This window comes from Notamacropus eugenii, chromosome 1 (assembly GCF_028372415.1).
Source record: "Notamacropus eugenii isolate mMacEug1 chromosome 1, mMacEug1.pri_v2, whole genome shotgun sequence".
In the NCBI taxonomy this organism is placed as follows: domain Eukaryota; kingdom Metazoa; phylum Chordata; class Mammalia; order Diprotodontia; family Macropodidae; genus Notamacropus; species Notamacropus eugenii.
Window position 1 is genome coordinate 590,816,949 of NC_092872.1, and position 24,121 is coordinate 590,841,069.

General features: G+C 36.0%; 1 protein-coding gene across 30 annotated transcripts in view; it reads right to left on the reverse strand.

Annotated features, from left to right (window-relative positions):
- KIF16B (kinesin family member 16B) overlaps positions 1–24,121 on the reverse strand; it is a 550,717-nt gene that overhangs the window by 321,240 nt on the left and 205,356 nt on the right. The window lies entirely within an intron of this gene.

Genomic DNA, 24,121 nt, shown 5'->3' on the forward strand with positions numbered 1-24,121 from the left:
AAGAGAAAAATTGAAAATATGACCATTTTTAACACGTTAAGTTGGGCAATAACATTTAATATCATTAATTTCATCTGTGGAACATGGAAGTCAAGCTTCACAGATTTGAAGGGGGGAAGTGTTAATCTTTCTAATAATGCTTCCCCTTTCTTCCCTATTGAATACAGAAAAATGAAAATGAAACTATGTGCTATGCTAGTTGGGAAAATTATTTTTCATATTCAAACCTGAGGACATAAGTAATGAAGTCTTTTCCAAACAGTTTGCCACAATGCTCAGTAATGCCTAAGTATGAAGCAAAAAAACCTAAACAACTCACTAGAGAAATGCAAAAGACAAGCTTGTAGGTGTCCATGATCTCTTTGTTCTGTATTTAACTGGCTTTGGAATTCTCAATTTCCAATATTACATAAATTCACTCTTTCTTAACTGTCAGAGAAAAGGAAGACTGTCTCTGAGGGAAGGCAGTAAATTGAAAAACAGAACTCGCCTAAGTTCTTCCTCAATATAATGGTCCAGGTAAAGATTTCCATTTCCACCTCCTACTTCCTTCAATAGCAAATTGGTTTGTATATGTTTTAATCTCCCTTAAAGTTTAAAATGTATCTTGAATACTTACATACACTGAGACTAAACACACCGAAGGTACAAAATGGTGGCAAAGACATGTACTGATGTTAGTTTCCATTTCATTTGATCAGCTTTCAATCAATAGAAGAGGAACAAAAATCCAACAAAAACTAAATTTCATAATATTGTGCTTCAACAGTTTCCAAAATTCCACCTTCTAAGCAGTGCTATCAAACTCAAATAGGCCTGGATCCCTGTCCACAGAATACTGAGATAGAAAACCACAAATTAACATTATATTGATGTTTCGCTAGTTAGGTGGCACAGTGGAGAGAGTGCCAGGCTTGAAGTCAGGGAAGACTCATCTTTCTGATTTCAAATCTAACCTTGAACGCTTCCTAGCTTTGTGACCCTGGGCAAATCATTTATTTTTAACTGAAAAATGAGTAGGACAAGAAAATGGCAAACCATTCCAGTGGGGCCAAGAAAACCCCAAATAGGGTATTAAAGAATTAGACACCCCTGAAACAAATGAACTAGTACTATTTTAATCTGTTTTGGCAGGCACTTGAGAGTTGCATTTGGGATTTTATCTATGAGTTGTGACATCTCTGAATCTTTTCTTGATCCTCTCTAATTCCGTGGCCACCTCTCTACTGATTATCTTCAATTTATCCTATATGAAGTATATTTGTACATGGTTGTTTGCAGATTGCTTCCTCCATTACACTGAGATCTTTTAGATCAAGGGACTGTTTTTTTTTTCTTTCTTTGTGTTGCCTCACATTTAGCACAGGGCCAGGCACATAGTATACTTCTAACTAACTTAACTTCCCCAAATCAGCTATTTGAAATCTCTCCATAAAACTTCAGTCTCACCTTTCCCTGACCCTGCACTGTAAACAGAAGACCTCACCACTTAAATCTATCTCAGCTCTGTTCACTAATCCACTCCTGATACAGCTCTTTCAAATGACCTTCTTTCTGACTAAATATAATGGCATTTTTCTACCTTTGCTCCCTCAATCTGATCTCGTAAGTACTTGATACTGCTGACCATCACCTTTTCTTTGATATCATATCCTTCCCTTGACTTTCTGGGATAAATTGCTGGTTTCTCACTCTTTTCCTGACTCTTGTAAGAGTCTATCCCCCAAGCCTCTAGCCTCTGCCCTCCCCTGTTCTCTACCTACTGGCTTCCTGAGATGATCTCCATTTGTCCTTAGAGATTTAAATATCATCTCAATAGAGATTATTTTTTTAAGTCAAAATACTCCAACCCAAACCTCTCTCTAGAGCGCCAGTCACATTTCCAACTACTTCTATGTTCTACTAACAAAATCAACACAGTCCAGACTAAACTGCCTCATTTCTCAATTTAGCTATTCTCCCAGTCATTCTATTCTCTCCTTCACTCCACACGTTAGATAAGCTGCCAAGTCTTTTTAATTCTCTATCTCACTTACCCCCTCAAATATAGCTACTTCACTAAATGGCTTGGGATGTCATAAGTATGCAGGAGAGTAGGTATACCTAGAAATAGGAGAGGTATAGAAAAAGAAAGGTGGAACGGTGTCTAGTCAACCAGTCAACAAGCACTTATTAAGTGCCTATTACATGCCCAGTATGGAGCTAAGTGCTGGGGATACAAAAACAAACTTAAACACACTTCTTGACTTTACCCCTGTTAAAAACTGACCTAGGCCAAGTCTTTTCACTGTGAAAAGAAGAAAATAATTTCATATAGACTTTAAATTTAATCGTGTGGCTATTGTTCTGCCACCACAATAGACTTATTTGTATATGTATTTTCTCACATATTAGAAATCAAGATCCTTAACAACAGGGACTGTTTCCTTTAGCACACAGCAAGCACTGAATAAATGTTTGGTAAACTAAACTGAACTCTTTCTCTTTCATCTTCCTTACTCTTAGGGCCCAGAACACAAGACAGTTATATTAATATCATATTCTGCCTACACTGGGGGTTATATAAGCATTGTTTTGAGGAGGGAAATGAGTTTCAAGTTCCATAAACAAATTTACAAATGAATTTTTGGAACACAGTCTCCTAGAAAATTGAGACAAGCAACGGTACCACAGTAACTTTGTTGAAATCCTAAAGTTAGCATTGTCTCCTACCAAATTTAAAAGTGCCTTCTCCAACATCCCTGACATGTAACCTAAGCTGTGGATGTACACTTCTAGTAAGTGGGTTGTTACTATCTACCTCAAAAGTCAAAACATTATATTTTTAGATAGTTGGCTATTCTAATAAGTTCCTTGTTACATAGTTTGGAACTATAGATTATATTTAAATCCTTTTTTATGTGAAAGATGTTCATGATCCAAGATGGAGGAGAAGCAGTAAATCATCTCTCCCACATTCACCTCCAAACCATAAAATAACACCCCCAAACAAATCCTGGAAGAACAGAACCAGCAAAAAGACAGGGTGAGACAATCTTTTAACCCAAGAAATCTTTTAGATTGGCAGGAAAGGTCTCGTATTAGGATAAAAAAAAAGGAGTACAGGGCAGGGCAGGAAGCAACCCAGCAAGCTAGTAGCAAGCCCCAAATCAGCAAACCAGTGGGAGATCCTAAGCCCCAGTGCAGTGGAACAGTTAAACACTAACACAAGGACCTCCCCCCCATGTGCCTCAGGATAGTCAAAGGAATGGGCAGACTCTAGCTCTGAGAACTGCGTGGGCAAAGATAGCTACTGGTGGCTAGACCATCAAGTGTTACAGTATAGCCCCAGGGAAATGCAGAAACACCCCACCAACCTCGGCACATGCCAGACACCAGAAACAGGACCTTAGCTCAGTACCAGATGAGTGGCCAGACTTCTACCTTCTCCAGCAGCATCAACCATTGCCCACCTTACCCAGCATCAGCCATTGCCCACCTTACCCCAACCCCTCAGCGCAGCAATAGACAAAAGGGTCCTCTGTGGGTCTCAGGGCAACATCAGTGCAGCACCAGGTAAACAGCCAAGGCCGGCAGCCGCTGGCAAAAAGAAGCCTGAGAAAGTGACCCTTCCACCATGGGAACAGAACTTAAACTGAAAAGAAACTAAAGATGAGCAAAAAAACAACAAAAAAAGAATCCTGACTACTGAAAGATATTATGGTGACAGGGAAGATCAAGGCACAAACTCAGAAGAGGACAACAATGTCAAAACACTTCTGGGCAAAACCCCAAAGAAAAAAAGGGAAGTCATCTTAAGCCCAGAAAGAACTCAATGAAAGCTCAAAAAGGAGCTTTAAAATCATATAAAAGAAGTAGAAGAGAAACTGGGAAATGAGAATTAAGAAAAAAGAGTTAACAGCTTGGGAAAAGAAAATAACCCCATAAAAAGTACAACTGGCCAAACAGAAAAAGAAATATGAAAGGCTAACTGAGGAAAATATTTTTATATTTATTTACATACTATTATAAATGCAATATGTAATATTATAATATGATATGTGCAACATATTATATATATATATATAAACATATATAATAAGTTAGAATTGGGCAAGTGAAAGCTAAAGACTCCATGAGACATCAATAATAAATTTCAAAAGAATGAAAAAAGAAAAAGAAGAAAATTTAAAATACCTCATGGGAAAAACAGCTAACCTGGAAAACAGATACAGGAGAGACAAATGTCAGAATCATTGGACTACCTGAAAGCCACAATTAAAAGGAAAACCTAGACAGTATCTTTTAAGAAATTATCAAGGAAAACTTCCCTCATATCCTGGAACCAGAAGGCAAAATAGGCATTGAAAGAATCCATTGATCATCTCAGGAAAGAGATCCCAAAATAAAAACTCCAAAGAACATTTATAGCTAAATTTTTGAGAACTATAAGGACAAAGAAAAAATACTACAAGTGGCCAGAAAGAAACAATTTAAATATTAGGGAGCCATAATCTGAATTACATATGGCTGCAACATTAAAAAATCAGAAGTCATAGAACATGATATTCTGGAAGGCTAGGACCTAGGACAATAATCAAGAATCATCTACACAGTGAAACTGAGCATAATACTTCAAGGGAAAAAAACTGTCATTCAATGAAATAAAAGGGTTTCAAGCTTTCAGAAGAAGACCAGAACTGAATAAAAAAAAAAAATGATCTCCAATATCAGGACTCAAGAAAAGCATAAAAAGGAAAAAAGGAAAAAGAAATTATAAGGGATTCAATAGGGCTAAACTGTTTACATACCTACATGAGAATATGATACTTGTAACTCCTAAAAACTATTCCACTAATAGTGCAGCTAGAAAGAATATACATAGACAAAGCATAACGGGTATATGGCAAATTTGAGGGAATGACATAAAAAAAGTAATTAAGGGATGAGGAAGAAGATATACTGGGTGCAGAAGAAAGGGAGAGGTAGAGCAGGGTAAATTATCTCACATGAAGAGGTGCAGAAGACCTATTACAGTGGAGGGGAAGATGAGAGGATGGGCAGTAGGCATCACTTGAACTTTACCTTCATCAAAATTGGCTCAAAAAGGGAATGACATAAACAATCAGTTGAATATAGAAATCTATCTTACCCAACAGGGAAGTAGGAGGGAGGGGAATGACACAAGGGAGGGCAAGGCGAAGCAAAACACTGGTCATGAGGAAAAGGGTGAAAGGAGGGAGAAGACAAACAGGAGGAAAAACAAGATGGAGGGAAATACAGAATTAGTAGTCCTAACTATGAATATAAATGAGATAAACTCTCCCACAAAACAGAATTGGATAGCAGAGTGGATCAAAAACAAGAATCCTACAATATGTTGTTCACAAGAAACATACATGAAGCAGAGAAACACAAGAGTAAAGATAAGGGGATAGAGCAAAATCTATTATGCTTCAGTTGAAGCTAAAAAAGCAGAGTTAACAATCCTGATCTCAGACAAAGTAGAAGCAAAAATAGATCTAATTAAAAGAGTTAAAGAAGGAAGCTACCATCTTGCTAGAAGATACCATACACAATGAAGTGGTATCAATACTAAACATATATGTACCAAGTTGTATAGCATCCAGATTCTTAAGAGGAAGTTAAGTGAGTTACAGGAAGAAATAGATAGAAAAACTGTACTAGTGGGGAACCTCAACAGCCCTCTCTCAGAACTTAACAAATCCAACCAAAAAATAAACAAATAAGAAAGTAAGGAGGTGACAGATTTATAGGAAATGGAAGAATTTGTGCTCAAAGAAGAGATAGAAAGCATTATGAAATGCAAAATAGGTAATTTTGATTATATGAAATTTAAAAGCTTTTATACAAACAAAACCAATGCAACTAAGATTAAAAGGAAAGCAGAAAGCTGGGAAACAATCTTTATGACAAGAGTCTCTAATAAAGGTCTCATTTCTCAAATTTTTATAGAGAACTGAGTCAAATTTATAAGAATACAAGCCAGCCTCCAATTGATAAATGGTCAAAGGATATAAGTAGGCAGTTTTCAGATGAAGAGAAATCAATGCTATTTATAGGCATATAAAGAAGTGCTCTAAATCACTTTTGATTAGAGAAATGTAAATTAAAGTAACTCTTAGGTAGTACTTCACGTCTATCAGACTGGCTAATAAATAAAAAGGAAAATGATAAATGTTGGAGAGGATATGGGAAAACTGGGGCACTAATGCACTGTTAGTGGAGTTATGAACTAACCCAATCATTCTGGAGAACAATTTAGAACTATGCCCAGAAAGCTATAAAATTGTGCATACCCTTTGGTCCAGCAATACCACTACTAGATCTGTATCCTAAAGAGATCATAAAAAAGGAAAAAGGACCTACATATACAAAAATATTTGTAGCAGCTTTTTTGTAATGGCAAAATTTTAGAAATGGAGGGGACCTCCATCATTGGGGAATGGTTGAACCAGCTGTGGTATATGAATGTAATGGAATACTATTGTGCAATAAGAAACAATGAGTAGGCAGATTTCAGAAAAACCTGGAAAAACTTGTACAAACTGACAGAAAGTGAAATGTGCAGAACCAGGAAAAAAACACACAGTATCAGTAACATTGTGTGACGATGAACCATGAATGACTCGGCTCTTCTCAGCAACACAGTGATCCAAGAAAAGTACAAAAGACTCACGAAGAAAAATGCTACCAATATCCAGATAAAGAATTAATGGACTCAATACAGATGGAAGCATTCTTTCTTTCACTTATTTAATTCTTTTTCATGTGTTTTTTTCTTTCAATCTGCTTTTTCTTTCACAACTGTGACAAATACGAAAATATGTTTTACATGATAGCATATGTATAACCTGTATCAAACTGCCTACCATTTTAAAAAGAAGGAAGAGAAAGGAAAGAGGGAGGGAGAAAAAATTGGAACTCAAAATCTTGTAAAAAGTGAATGCCAAAATATGTTGTGATATATAGTTGAGGTAAAATACTATTTTAAAAACATACTTGGACAGATGTTTAAATATGTGAGGAAAATTATTCCTATCTCTCTTGCCCCCAACTAATTTTTTCTCTTTTCTCAGTTAAACACACCTTTCATTTAATTATTCCTCAAATGACAGAGATCTCAAAGGTGATTGTCCTCTAGGCCCACTTGAGTTTGTCAGTGTCCCCCTTAAAACCATGGAAACCAAAATTGTTTTCAATGCTCCGGATGAAATCTGACCAATGTCAAGTAGAATATAAGTATCAGCTCCTTTCTTCTAAATACTTTACATCCATTTCTATAACATAACACTGCAATAGAATTTTGGCAGTGATATAACACAAATGAGATACTGATACTGTGATGAGTTAAAATCCTTCAACATTTTTCTTATAACCTACTGTTAAGTCAGGTCCTCCTTTCTCTCACATTGGAAGAAAAGATTTCTTGTCAAGAGCTATATTACAGGAGATTAATAGAACTTATCTGTATTACATTTTGTCTTCTTTCGAACCATAATTCTAGTCTGTGCAAGTATCTTAATATATTGACTTACCCATGATATTAATAGTCCTTTCCCACCTCTGGGCTAAGTTTCGCTGTTTCCCTTTTATATCTTTATCCAAGTCATTAATTACAATAGTTAACTGGAGAGGATAAAGGTAAGAACCTTTAACAATCCTTCAGACCCTTACTCCACACTGTCATGGTTCCATTCATAAAGACTTTGGGGGATGTGGTTGTTCAACTAGGTACATACACATCTACTTGCTAATATGAAGACCAGATAGTTCCATTCTGTCCACAAAAAGAGAAGATGAGAACTTTTATCCCTGAAATAACTACATCCATTTCTTGGTCTACAACACTAATAACCCTACAAAAAGTAAAATGAGTTTAATTTTGTTATGATTTGATTTTGTGAATTCATGATAGTTCCTAGAAATGATTGCTTCCATTTCTAATTGCTCAGAAAACATTTGTTGACTATTCATTCCAAAATTTTGCTGAGAATCAACATCATTGGTCCTGTAATCTCTGGCCTAATATTTTGACTTCTTATAAAGTAAAGGGGAAAAAAACTATCAGGCTCTAATCTTTGGACAGTTCTCCCATTTTAAATAATTTCTCAAAGATAAGAGGGTCTGCAATCACATCTTTTAAGTTCTTGCTGTACACAAATACAAAATAATGGATTGTCCTCTCCTAAAATACACACTTGAAAAAAAATGTTTACCCAAATCTAAGGATGTGAGTTTTGAAAGATAAAACCAACACATTAACTTGTACAAAAGGGTGAAAAATCCCTGGATTATGCTATACTTGAAGCAATCGAGTCATGAAACTAGGAACTGTTTCTAATATATGAATCTAACTTCTTTAAGCAAAAGATAAATGGCCACCAAAAAAAGATCACCAGAGTCAGGGGTAATCATTTCATGATGACTTAATCTTACATATTGCATAGCTAACTATCTTCACAGTGAAAGGTGGAATATTAAATAATAAGAACCTGTCCTAGTTACATTACTGTAAATGCTAATCTTCAACCACTCAAAGCTTACATCTTAATATTTTGTCCCAAGTTGTCTTAGTAATCACTTCTATGGCTCATATTTCTGCTGAATTCACATTTTTGTTTACATCTATTAAATACTTGTCTGTACACTTAGGGGTATATTTTCTCATTTTATAACTCATGCATCATAGGCAAAAGCTAGTTTTTGATGAACTTTTTTTGAGATTTGCTTTCCTAAAATCTTGAGTTTCTATGAGTCCATTAATCCCTTAAGAAAAAAAACTATTACAAATTTTAATATGATATGGTCACTTTCTCCTAAAATCCCTGTCACTTTAGCTTCACAAATCAATCATCTTTGTTGGTCAAAACTAAGTACAGAACAGCAGTTCCCCCAACTCTCTCATTTATTTCCTTGGAGAGATGATTTACAGCAAGGAAAGCTATGTTACTTATTTTTCCCTCTTCATTCATTCTACTCTATTGCAGTTGGTTGGGTTTTTTTTGTTCCTGTCACCAGTGTAAAGCTTATTCTCTATCAATAACAGCTTCAACTATTCATTTTCCTCCTCCTACACACTTTAGTTACTGATATACTATTTTGTTCCTTCCAACAGTCTTTTAAAATTCATCCTTTCTTATCCTTAATGCCTTAGCAAAATCTCACTTTCACCAAGGCAACTTCATTATTACTTGTCTCCCATTTCCCCTTAGACCAAACAAATATTATCTCATTCTTCATTTCTGTATCTATATCATTCATCTATTGATTCTATCCACTGACTCCCACTTCTGTTCCACAACAAATTCACTGCTCTTATATGTGACCCTATGCCTATGATTCCAGTTTCTTCTGTTCTTTCCTATTCCTTTATATTTCTCTTATGTCCACACTTTCCACATTCACCTCCATTTTCTCCCTAAAAATCACATATTTTGCCAAGGAAAGTATTCTCTATCAATCCATTCATAACAAATGTTTACACAAAAGCTCACTTTCTGGATAATTTATTTTTCTTATCTCAAATGACTGAAATTGTAAAGCTGAAGGTAATATTCTAAAAAGAAAACCAGTAAGATGGGAATGGTTAAGCCTAAGAAAAAAGAAGGGGGGTAAGGAATATGGCATCATTTACATAAGCTGAGAGAGATTGACTACTTTGCAAACCTTCACATAATAAACACTCATATAGCTTTTTCAGTAGTACACATTGAAACAGCTAATCTGCGCTGTGTAAAGGGGAGGATCTATTCAAAAAAATTAATGAGTATATATTCATGTAATCATAGGACCTTTTTGATGTCATTTTTAAGTGGGCAAAAGAGTTTCTGCTTCTGACATTATACCATTGGCCAGATTACTGTTATACTGAAGATCTACTGCCTTTTTTTGTCACCATCAAAAACCTGTTAAAATCTTCCACTGACTTCTATTCATATCAAGCAAGGAGGTGAGAATTATGTAAAAGACTCCTCAGCTCCACACCCAAGACAATCACCTACCATTCCTTGCCAAGTGATTTAATAGATGCAAATATATTTCAACACTCAAAACATTACACATTCAAATGTGCATCAGTGTAAATTCCCTAGTTATGGTTTCTAAAGTACTTCAAAAATAAAAGATGAATATTCAATGGGAGAGCTACAATAAACATTATATGAAACCCTAAGACTATGATTGGTAAGCAAGTAGACCAATGGGATCCATAATATGATTAAACTTAACTACTCTTAGGACAGGCAGCATGGCATAAGGGATTCTTGTTCATGTGTCCCCAGAAGCTCATAACGGGGAGGGGAGAAGAACTCTTCTTGTCCACCTATTATCCCTTGTTCTTGCCATAGGATTAGTCACTTTTCTCTTTCTGTTATACAATTCCTTGATGAAATCCTTCATTCTTACTCTTCTGAATTTCTCATTGGTGTTATAACCTTCTCAAACCTACCATCATTAGTATGAAAAATTACAAATAAGTGAATGAATGTTTCCTAGTGGTTATATTCTAGATACCAAAATAATTTTATTAAGAAAAAGCAATGCTCAGTGTTGTTATCTAACTTCTTGATAGTAACTAATATGAAAAAAAAAAGAAAGAAAATCTAAGATATTAGTTAGTCTACCAAGAACAGTGCAAGTAGTATTAATAGGGTAAGACAGTAACTTAAATGTTATCCTCTCCTGAAATTGTATCCTCCTTAACAAGGAGTGACTCTGTTCTTCAGAGTAATTGAACTACTGGTAGTTCATCATAGTCCCATTAGTTAAAGAGAACAATCTGAGCCAATAAAATAATTTATCATTATGTTACTAGAGGTTATACAATTTTATCTTGGTCCTCATTGCAACAAGGCATTTTATTTCTCCTTGATTCCTCACTACTCCCACTGATGTTCTAAAATCTTGTCTTTCATGCTACCAATACTCTCCACCTACCCTCTCTGCTAAAGACCTCACCTCTTACCTTGTTTAGAAAATTGAGATAATTTGCTCTAAATCCCTTTTCTCCTGTTCTCTTCATCTCAAAACCCCCTGACATTATATGTCACTCTCTCCACCTTTCCCCTGGCTCAAAAATAAGGGAACCCTTCTCCTTTCCTTAGCAAGGTCAATGTGTGCTCTTGGTCTTTCCCTTCTACTTCAGCAGATTGCCTTAATCATGATAACTTGCTCTATACTCTCCTTATCTACTTCTTTCAGGTTTACCATCCTGAAACATGCTCATCTCCCCATCCTTTAAAAAGAAAACCTTCACTATAGTATACCATTCCTTTGTTTTCTGTTTTCCCAGCTGTTATTGAAAACCTCTTCTAACTACCTTAGACTTGATAACATTTAATAACATTTTTGGACTTTAATAAGGGTCAGAGTCTGAATAAATTAATCAGAAGAAGAGCCTGGACCTAAATCTCTTTGTTTTCTGAAGCAAACTCAGAGAATATCTCTTCTTATGTCAACAAGGCCAGATGGGGCTGACTTAGCATTCTTTATGAGACCCTTAACCCAAGATACTATTTTGAATAATGGGACCTCTTCCGTATCTTAATATTTTCTGGACATATACTATGTTATGGCATGTTAATGGTAAAGAAAACACAGATATCCTGGATGGTAATTTCAATTGAAATTTTGTCAACTCTCTTATTTTATTGTATTTACAACCTATTCATTTAAGAACTTAATTCTCATGGTATAGTTAAACATATATAGAGACCATACATCTGAGGGAACACAGATACCCTTAGATTGTCCTAAACAGATTTAAGCCTGATCATTCTTGTATTAGTCAGTCAGAGGTTTCATTCTGGCTCCATGGCCATATAATAGCTAGCTTTAAGGGAATAAACAAGACGCATTTAGCCTGTTTGCCTTTTTTTAACCAAACTTTCAAGTTGACAGACTATAAACTGTGGTGCTCCGTTTATATTTATTCTCTCTATATTTTATACATCTTAAATAAGTATGTTTTTATCTTCCAAAAGACTGCCAGTTCCTTAAGAATTGGGATTGTTTCATTCTTTGTATTTGCATTCCTAGCACATAGCATTCTGTCTGGCACATGATGGGTACTTAAAACAACATACTAGAACATATATAACCAAAACCATAGTTTTTGTTTTGGTTTGGTTTTTTTCCCCTCTTTAGGGAGATGACAAAACAAAATTTTGAATCTGATGACCAAAATAGGGGATAGAAATGAGGGAAAGGTCCTAGAGGATAAGTATGTTGGAGTGCAGGCAGAAGAGAGGGAAAATAAGAACCCTTAAAGAACTTTTAAATTGAAGACTCTTCCCATCCCTATCATTTGTGGGAAAAATAAGTTTTATAAAACAGTCATTCCCCTTAAGGAGGTGAGTGTCTTTTGGGAGAAACTTTTCTGCAGTTACAAGAGATGATGAAGATTATAACTCATCTTCATGAAACAAAAACTGGAAAGATGGGGAATTGAGGGGAAGAGAAGATATAAAAATTAGACCTTTCACAGAGTTTGTTGTAAAACAAACAAAATTAGGCTGTGTTCATGTTTAATTTCTCTCACAAGCTGGCAACATGTATAGCACGGGAATTAAGGGCCAGTCCAGAACTGGCTTTATTTGAGGGTTAAAGTACATAACTATATGCCTTTTGAAGAATGGGTGTTCCCCACCGGTACCAATCAACTCTGACTGGTGAACACACTGGGGGGAGGGATATATTAAAATGAGGGTCTTGAGTACCTGACTTAAGTCACTTAATCTTGGTCAAAGACACATCAATTTCCATATCATTGGTTTTGACAATAGAGAAGAATCAACATTTTCCCAGACTATTTGGGGCAACACAATGAGAAGGAATAGACCCATTTAGATTAGATCTTAACGTCCTTCAGAAGAAACTAAACTTACTAAGAAAGGGAAATAGGAGAAGCTCGGTGTCTCCAAGATAATGTTTGCTAAGGAAAATAATTTTTCACACAACAAAATGACTATTTACTCTTCCAGTAAGGAGTAATAAGAGAAATTAGAAAACCAATCTCAAAAAACAGAATCCAAAACTCATTATTAATTATTTTAAGGTTTTAGGTTAAAAACTTCTGATGCATAAGTAAGGGACATGAGAGAATAGTCACATAACCCATTATTTCAAAATAACCAGTAACAGGAAAACTGAAATTTAGAAAAAAGAAAGAAAAATAGGATTGAATCTACACAATTCAGTTTACACCAGGATAATATGCAGGAGTTTTACAATAATGGGCTCTTAAATCTTAGTAGATAAAAATGTAAATGATCTGGACCTGTCCCCATTTGGGGCAATGTTCCCCAAATGTCCATTGTGATTATAACCCTAAATTTCCAAATTTTTTCACCACTGAAAATGGAGGCATCTTTTTGTCTTCAGAATAGAAGTTCCTTTAAGTTATATACTTCATACTATACTGTACTATACTATGTACTATACTTTACACTATAATATATAGTAAATACCATATATATTTATACTAAGTTAAACACACACACATACATGCACACATGTGCTTAAGTTTTTGCTGTCCATGTAAAACTAGAGAATCTTCAAGCTTCCAAAGTTATATAAATAATACGAAGGTAGGCTTGAATAAGATCTTAGAAGAAGGGACATCATTATAAAAATAAGGGTAGTGTTAAGACAAAGTAACTTTTAACACACCCTCCCAACTTACCCCTGCCATATCTGGAATGAATGAAAAGGCCACGCACAGGCCAGATGACCAGCCCTCCTAGACGCTACAACAGTCATTAGAATTCTAACTGGGCAGGAGGCTTGGCTCCCGCAGTCCCTTTCAACAATGACATTCTGTAATTTCACTTTCATAATCTGGTTGCCTGCAGAATTAGTCATATGACAGTAAGTCAATTACATGTCTTCACTGATTGCAGAAGGTCTATGTAATATCCCAAGGCGCTTCCATCATCTGCATACACATTTTTAAAGAGGAAAACTCACCTTTGTTTATACAAACATGAGAGGACTTGAAATCATTCTTAGTGTACTTATTCGTAGACATGTTGAAAGGCACATAATTTGTGTTTTAAAGAAGCTATGAGAGGAAAATATTTCCTATTTGCCACATTGGGGTAGGGGGTGGAACCACATGTTGTCTGAGACCTGAAAACTAACAAACGACAATAAATGCAATGTTAAGGGTCAAGAACTGTAAGAACCTTGTGGGCAAGGATTGCTGTGGTCTGTGCATCTCCAAGGCTTAACACTGGCATATAGAAGGTACCTGATAAGTGTTTTCTGACTTGTGTTGAAGTGAATTGGAAAACTGATCCAAGTAGAATGTTTCCTCGGATAGTAAGGACCTGCTATATTTAGACAAAGTTCATATTAGCTGGAATTCACAAGTGTTTGAAGTGATTTAGATAAAGAAGTGGTAATTACTACATTTGCTTTTTAATGGAACAATCTAAGTAACACATTTTCAAATGAATAGTAATTTACTAATGAAAAGAGACATTTAAATACAGAATATCAAGCAATAGCTGGAAACAACTGGAGCAGAAAACACAAAGCTTTGGGGACTCCAAACTGTCAGACTCAATAGGGATTAGGTTCAATGCTGACATAACACATGAACACTGGATCCCAAGATCCTTCTATGGCATCGGATTTATAGTCACACCTATCTATAAAAAGATCAAAGCGTTTTGAGCCAAAAGGCACAGAATAACTGGTCTTGTTATGGAGTTTTAAGATTGACAACACTCCTCATGCATTTTATTTCACTTGATCTGGAGTGGTTAACTGCTACTTACTCATCATTGGTAAGATCACAGGATCACAGAACTGGAACTGGAAGGTGACCTCAGAGGGCACCCAGACCAAACTATTCCTTGTATAGGTGAAAAAACTGAGGCTGAGGGAGATTAAATTAACCCTCATCTTAAGGATGAGGAAACTGAAGCCTAGAGAGGGAAGAGGAGGCAATGTCAAAATTCAAGCTGGAGTCCTCTAATTCTACCTACTGCACTAGAACAAGGTTCTTCTGGAAACTTCTCCTTTCACAAAAATGAGAAATCCCCTCAAATGGGTCTTTATTCAGGGCTGCACCAGCTTTAATTTTCCTGGGTTTGGGGTTTCTGCATCACTGGAAATCACTGACTTTGCTCTATGAGGTCTTAGTTATCACATGGAAAGGAAATGAAATAAGCTTCAGGGAACCAGAGTTCATATTGATATTGGCACTTAGTAAATACTCTTTAGTGATGATGATGGTGGTGGAGATGAAAAAAAGGGAAATTATTTAAAAATTAAAAGCTAAGTGCTCAGAACTGAGACTGGTGGAATCTGACAAAGCAGTGAGAATATTAAATCTAATACTCCCTTAAATGAGAAAGAGAAAGGCTAGAATAAAACACACAGGAAAGACAGAAGGGTATTTTAGGTGTTAAAGACAAGGAGGCCATCAATACAATATCATTTTGTCCAGGAGAGACAAGGAGACAAGGCTAAATTTAGTTTTTAGATAAAAACTGTCAACTATAAAATTTTAAGTTATTTGAGAAACCATGTAAATTCCAATATAATAGTGAGGTCCACTCAAACTTAACTGAGTCTTTAATTTTCACAGACTTTGGCTTAAAATATGACATTACAGTAATGTCTGCCAAGGAGTATAATTAGAAATATTCACTCAGCTAGATACCATAGAGAACAATTGCTATGTAGGAATAGAAATGAAGCTGAGACACTCAGAAGTTGACAAGAGACAAAGGTCAAAAAAAGAGCATGCAAATATAAACACACAAATATCTACACATAAATGCACAAAGGTTAAGAAACAAGCAAGATGAAGGAATATAAGGAGAAAAACTTGACCTCATAACACCGAAAGTTGGCAGAATAAGATCGATGACTGGATTATGACTTGGAATGGGTTTACTCTCCTCAAACAACACAGAATAGGTAAAAGAGTGAGGGACAGGGGTGTAGTGCTGAATAGCATAATATATTAAGAGTACATGAAAAGGTACTCAAACAAGAAGGTAAAGAAATCCAGAAATCAGAGTGGGGATCCAAGGCAGAAACCATTTAAAAGAAAATCAATGCAAAGAGAAATGGAAGTGATGTCATCAAAGTATACTACTAAATAGTATAGAATAATAATAGCTATTGAATATTTTAGAGACTATCAACTGAGGGAGAAATGAAAGTATGTTAGTGAAGTACACCACAAGTACTACAGAATATCTGAATATCTGCACAGAAAAAGGAATAGCTAGCCAAACAGGCCCTTAAGTCTACCAAAGAGGAATGATATAGTAGGAGACTTCAAGCATACACGTATCTACTGGAGATCTTTCTTGGACAAAAGCAAAGTAACTAATAATCTCTTGACTGGACCTAACTGATCATTTCACCTTTAAAAGGTAGAAAAAGCAAATTAGGGAAACTATATTCCTATTCCAATTATCACTAACTGGGAGGAAGTGATTATTGACTAGGGAATAAGGTGTATCATTGAAGAAAGGAGAAGTGACCACTTCCTCTTAGAGTTTGTGACTGCAAGGATAGAATACAGAGGCAAGATGGTCATGCTTTCACACGTACCCTAAATTTGAGGCAAGTAGATTTCAAAGGGTACAGAGAACAGCTTAATCCTATGGATTCTATCAAGGGAAATCAGCTCAGGAGAGATGGGAAACTCACAAGAATGAAATTCTGAAGACATAAAGAGAAATAATTTTGATGCCAAGAAAAATGGGTGAGTTATCTGAATGAGCATGCACAGAGGCCTCAAGAATCAACTTAGCTTTATTTAAATGTATGAACAGAAGATGAAAGCAAGGGAATGTAACAAACCATAAATAAAATACGGGCATGGTTCTAAAAGAATAATGTTATGAGAATGACAAAAGGGCAAAATTCAGACGATGAATAAACAAAAGATAAATAAAAATTTATTTTTTAAAGACAGATGTCAGGAGTATTGAAAAACACAAATAAACTGAGGTGGGTTAAGGAAACTTAGAAATTTTTTTAAAACTATTTTAGGGAAAAGTGGAGAATCAAAAATGGAAAAAAAAAAACTGGTGTTCAGAGTGAATGAGGTATCTGTAACCACAGGGAATGTAGAATTGCTCAGTTTTTAAATTTTGCTTTATTCCCTCTGCCAAGAACTGGAAGAAACAGAACCAAAAAAGGGCTAATGGGGAGTTGACAACTACTATAAATATGGAGATAAAAGAAGAGAGTCATCATTGACTAATGATGAAAAAGTCAGTAAGACCTAGGTTCAAGTTTGACACTGATTTTATGCTCTAGGCAACTCTCTAAGACTCTAAGGTACAGAACTGCTGCTGAGTTATAATGATAGAATATTGATAGTGCTACATTAATAGTTTAGGGCACTAGGATTGCCCTAAACCAATAGAATCATACATGTGTGTGTACATATATATATACATACATGTGTATAACAACACACATACTTCAATAAGTTATCAGATACAGATAAACTACATCTTTGAGTATTCACAAAACTAGAGGATGTGATTGTTAAACTATCACCAGTGACAGAAGAAAACAGGAGAAGTATTAAAGGAAAGAAGAAGAGAAATTATGCTAATTTTTTTAAAAAGATTGAAAATAGAATCTATAAACTATAGATCATTGAAATTAAGTAATTACTAGCAAATTTCTAGAATACACTATAAAAGAGATGGAGAGGTTTAGAGGAAAGAAATGTCAGCACTCCTTGGATTAGTGATGAGTACCCCACTAAATCTTGCCTTCTGGTATCCTAATAGGGATGTTTCAAATAAATATTTTGATTTTGTCTTGGAGGAGGAGAGTTTGCTATATTTTGAGAACCAACCATGGAGATATGTATATATATTCATAACAGCTGCTATGGGTATCACATTAGCGTTACAGTAACTGAGAAAAAAATAAAATTAAAACATTCATAAAAAAACAAAACACATACTATCAACTATATTCTTTTCTTCTTCAAGGAGTTCCTAGGAACCATTCTTCCATTATTTTCTTTTGGTTTTATTCATAGCAAAACAATCAAGATACATAAGTCTCTTCTCGCAACATATTTACTTGCTGGTCATAGAACAAGGATCTCAAACTTAGAGTTCAATATAGTTAGCACACTGGCTACTTTCCCACCACTGCCAGTATAAAGAAACAGAAGGTGGTAAAAAAAATGATGGAGGGCCACTGGAAATTTCTCTTTTATTTCATCAGTTTCAGTTGGTGGGCTACTAGTAATAAGCCTTTTCATAGGTTGGTGTTTGGAAAAAAAACTTGATCATTTACCAGAGACAGTAAAAATCTGCGCAAGCTTATCTTTCAATGACAGGATTAAAAAAAAAAGTCCTGACAAACTAGAACACTGGCCTGAAATTAATATGATGAAATATGATAGGAATAACTGTCATGTTCTACATTTGGATTCAGAGAATCATTTTGTTGATTACAAGAAGGAGTCAGGGTTAGATAGCAAATTAAGAGTTCAAAGAGAGTCAATCATGTGATATGGTAGCCAAGAAAGCTAAAGCAATTGTCGGTTGTATTAGGAGCAGTAGAATAGACAGCACTACCAAGGTGAAATTCCTGTGATACTCATTCTGAGTCAGACCAAATAACAGTATTCCCGTCTGTTTTGAGGCCATATTTTAGAAAGAATGTTGCTATTTTAGAGTTCACAGAAGGGCAACCAGAATGGTGAGGTATCTCAAATTCATTCCATTTGAGGAGTTTGAAAGATATGAAGATATACAGCCTAGAGAAGCATTAGGGAGGCATGGGGTCGTTGGGAGGGGTGGCAGGATTCAAGGCTGATAGGAAATGAGAAGAGGTTTCATGGGGGATTTCAGTGGATGAAGATGGGACATGTGGTTCCACATAGATGGGAGGTAGAAGCATGAGAGCTATCTTCAGGCAATTAAAGAGATGTCAAAAAAAAAAAAAAGAGGATTGTTCTATTTGGTCCCAAAAATCAGTATTAGTAGCAAAGAAGTAAATCAGTTACACAGTGCTATAAAATTAGGGGTTTGGCACTAAAAGCTCAGAGACAATAAATTAATATCCATGTGCATAAAAGGGCATATAACAATAAGGGGGATCAACCTTTAAAATGCAATAATATTAATTATAAACAGAAATTAAAATACTGAAGACACTCTGAAGTTAACAAACTCAACTGCTCCATGTTTTCACATCCTCTTCCAAAAACTAGGACATTTTTCTCAATGAAAATAACATGCGATCACTTCTCCTTAGCATTTCTTTCCTTATTTTCTCCCAGAATGGCACAGGGTATAGAGAAGTGATCTTAGAGTAGAAAAGTCCTGGGTTCAAGTCCTGCCTCTGATACAGCTGGTCACATATCACCAATATGTGACTAACTCCCCTCAGTAGCCCAGGCAAAGCTCTAAGTCTAAGCTACAGACAACATGGAAAATATCTTGACCACGAGTTTCTTATACCAAAAAAATCACAGATCTAAACTTTTCCCTCATTCCCTGCCCTTGAAATAGAAATATAGAAATATAGATACATACATAGGTAATCCAAATCTATCAAAAATCAACATGTGCATTCTCTTCTGTTCTATCACCAAAGTTTTCCAGGGGTCATATTAATAAAGTAGCCAAGGTACAGCCTTCTCTGAAGATGCATTATGAACCTTATTAACACTATTTAAATGTGAGGTACCCTTCAATGTACCCCCTATAACCTACGAAACAAAACACAAACTCCTTTACCTGGCATTTGAGTTTCACAATTTTTACAACCTTGGTACTCCTTCTTACACTCTAGGCTCCTTCCAAACTACGTGCGTCATTCCCCAAATGTCTGGGTATCTGCCCCCTCCTAACTACAATGGGACCACTTATTTCATTTTCATCCACTGAAATCCTTACAGCATTGAGAGTCATCTGACCCATGTCACCTCTTCTCATTTTCTTCCTGCCTTGAGTTGAATTCAACAAGCAATTACGTTCAGAGATTTATGCTTGGACACTGATGAAAAAAAGTCAGATATGAAAAAGTTTGCCCTCAAGAAGCTTACTACATGTACCCACTTAAATAAATGCAAGTTAATCTGAGGGAAAGATCATTGATATATATAAGAAAGGCAAGGGAAGGAAGGATTCAAGGAAAAGACAGCACATGAGTTGAGTCTTAAAAAATGGCTAAGGATAATGAAAGATGAAACTCTACTTTGCATCTGCTACTCTGCCTGGTTTCAACTCTACCACCCCAGAATAAATTCATCATTTATAAATTCACCATCAAGCTAACTCAGCCTCCTCTCCCCTCTGACTGGAGGTCTGCAAAGTGGACCCCCAAGTTCCTCACAATGCCTTGCTTTATAGAGGGCAGAAAGTGGACTCTCAGTTTACCCACTTTGTATCTGCTGCCCCTCCTGGTGTCAACTCCATGGAACAAAATACCCCTGCACTGGTTAATCCTGTGTCCCCTTCACCCACTCCACTTCCATCGTCCTGCCTTCTTTTATGTGCCGTTTTCCCCTTTAGACTGTAAGTTCATTGAGGGTAGGGACTATCTTTTTATTATTTGTATCCCAAGTGATTGCTTAGCACAGCACCTAGCACACTGTAAATGTTTACTGGACTGTATTGGAAAGGTGGAGATAAGGAAGAAGTATATTCCAGACAATGCTGGTACAAATGCAAAGAAGAAGAGAAAAGGATCCAAAAAGAGCTGAGTTTGGTTGAAATTCAGAGTATTTGAGGTTTCGTAATATATAAAAGGAGGCAGGTACATGGTTGGATGCAGATTGGGGAGGAGGGTGTATTTGATCCTGAAGGCAACAAAAAGTCCCTCCAGGATATCTGTTAGAATATTCAACCCATTATATAGAAAAAGATATGGGAACATCAGACTAGCCTTTTCTAATTTGTATTTGACTAAAAGGTATCATCGGTTCACTTAGCCAGTTCTTAATACTCAAATCATATATATCTTAACCTTTAATTTTCTTATGTGGTAAAATGGGCCCTAGGATTACTGCTCTCAAAAAGATAAAACACTGAGTTCTGTGCCAATCTGTTTGACTTCCTTTATACACTGAATTATTTCAAGATGGTCTTATAGTTTGTATATATATAATGAATCCTCCTTACCAGAATGTGAGGGTAGAAGTGGTGTTGTTTTTCATCTTTGTAGGCCTAAGACTTATTGCAATGCCTTACACACATAGTAGGTACCTAAATGTGTGTTGAAATGAAATGGATTAAAGAAAGAACTAACTCCAATCCTTTAATTCTACAGTTTTTGACATCCATATAGACTAAAGTGCTGCAATGCCTAGGTAAAAGTTAAAAAACAATCTTAATCACATTGCTACTTGATTATATCATGTATTGCCTTGGGAAATAACACAAAGTAGGATCTCATTGCCTTCAGACTTGTTAAGGACAATTAGACCCTACACTCTTGCATCCTAATACCTTCTGACACAGCATTTTACCTCTATTTCATTAACAGTGCCACTGAGAAATCTGTGGCGCAGAAGAATGCCAGAGGTGTTCTAAACCATCAGAATTGAAAATCATGCCATCACAGGAGTAAAACAATTAATAGCACCCTTCAGGGAAAGAACATCCTGACAATTAACCTTGAATACCAATTAATGCAACCACTTTCCTTGGATAAGCCATACAGTGACCTTAATCATTAATATTAAGGAAAAGTTTTAGCTCCAGTCATCTTAGGCTGACAGTGAATGTTTTAATGGACTTGCATTGTCCATATGAAAGTTCAGGTGAGGGTGAAGGTCAATGAATAAAAATAATTTGTAGTCCATAAGCAGTGAGAGAACTGAGAGACAGGAATTTACTCTTGCTGAGTCTAAACATACAATGATAGTAACGTGGGGGTGTAGGTAGCTGTTCTCAAACACTCAAAAGGACCTGAGATTCCATCAGTCGGGATGGTTCCACCAAAGATTCACACAAGTACACAGTGAAAGGGTTTTTGGCAGGCATCTCCTAGAACCCCTAAGTGAGCAGGATCCTCAATACAATACACCACACAAACGGTTATTCAGCCTCTTCTAAAGAAACTCCAAAGACAGGGAACTCACAATCCCTTGAGCCAATTCGTTTCACTTTGGACAACTCCAATCGTTAGGCAGTTTCTCCCTACATCCAACCTAAATTGAGCTCTCTGCAACATGTGCTCTTTATTCCTGATCCTGCCTTACAGAACCAGACAAGATGTCCTATCCCTCTCTCACACAACAGTCTTCCAAATACTTCAAGACAGCAATCATGTCCCTGGAGTCTTCTCTAAACTAACCATGACCAGTTCTTTCAAGTGCTCCTCAGATGAGACATCCCCAAGGCCGTTCACACTCCTGGCTATCCGCCTCTGGATATTCGGTATCTTAACACTGAACTTCTGAAACATGGTGTCCAGATAGGGACAGGAACTCAACCTGGGATCTCACTGGTAGAGGAAACCCCCTCTATCAATACAGTTAGGAATCTTCTCCACCATTTATAATCTTAGCAATTTTAGTGTAATTATAATCTAAGCACTACCTAGAGCACAGAGGCTAAATGACTTGCCCAGAGTCACTCAGTTAATATTAATTGGACACAGAACTTGATTCCAGGTCTTGTAAACTTCAAGGCCAGCTTTTTCTCCACAAGGACATACTAGCCAAAAGAGATCATAATACTCCTGACGAAAGAGTGTGACTATAACCTCCCTATTTCATCACATAGCTAACTTCTGATGCTGAGCCTTTCCATACTTAGGCTAGAAGGGTCTTCAGAAAACAGACTATTTCTATTACCATACTTGAAATATTTCAAGTATGATAATAATATGCCATATGTCTCCCTTAATGAAGCTCATTACCTTCTTTGGCTGCCACCTTACACTACTTACCTACATTGAGCTTACCCTGAAATTTTTTTTCACAATATTTACTGACAATGTGCCCCTCACCTCATTTGTTTACAGCCTAAAATAAGATTTTACAACATAATGTGCAAACAACAAAAATCTATGCCTTTCTCTCCTGTGCAACTTTTGACTATTAAGTTTGCTATGGGTTTTCTACCCAACATGCTAGATTTCCTCAACTTCTTCTGATTTCCCAAGGACAGTAGAGTCTGACATCTCCTGATTTCTCACCAGGCTAAACTCATTTAGGGCTTCTTTGGCTTTACCACAATGCTCCCAGTAAACTCATAATTGGAAAATTTCATCATCATGCAATGCAATATAAACAGTCTTGTTACTCATACCTGATCAATACCCTCTGCCCCTCTGATTGGAGTGAGGAATCATAAATACCTCTATTTAAAGAGAGGGACGACTTGGCAATACCCATTTTAGACTTCTTTGGTTTATTCAACATGCCTTGGTTCCAGATACCTCTATTTCTCCCACCCCTTTCAGCTTTCTTTTGTGTACTACCTTCCCTTATTAGATTGAGAGCAGGCACTGTCTTTCTTTTTAATATTTGTATCCCCTACTATGTGGCAGGAACATAGTAGGTTTTTAACAAATGTCCACTGACTATTGACTGACTAGTAGATCACATGAACCAGTCACTGATTATCCCTCATTATTGACACATAACTAGCTCATCATACTTTCCCTAATGATGTCATTTACTCTCCTCCTTCTTCAAAACTGTGTATTTGTAATAAGCAAAAGCCTATCACACATATCACATAGCAATCAAGCAACTCTCCACTGTCCTCTGTGTAACACTCATGTTTAATTTTTTTGGAGACCATGGTGTTCATTACTCAGAGTCACAGAGCAACTAGTAGTAGAACTTAAATATTAAAAAGACGGGTCTCTGTTTTTCAAAGAAATTCAAAGCCATTAAAGCTTTGCAATTTCTTGAAAGCAATTAAGCCCACTTTCCTCCATCTATTTCGCTCTACTTAAATTATTTTTATTAAAAAATATTTAATAAGCAATACACACTGTGGAATACTGCACTCTGTGAACTTCTCAATCAACTGTATGATGGAAAAGATGTGATTTAATGTGGAATGTTGATTATATATGTCAATTGCATTATTTCAATTTTACGTAATATCTTTTTGTCATCCTACCTTTGTACTAATTTTGATCTTTGCTG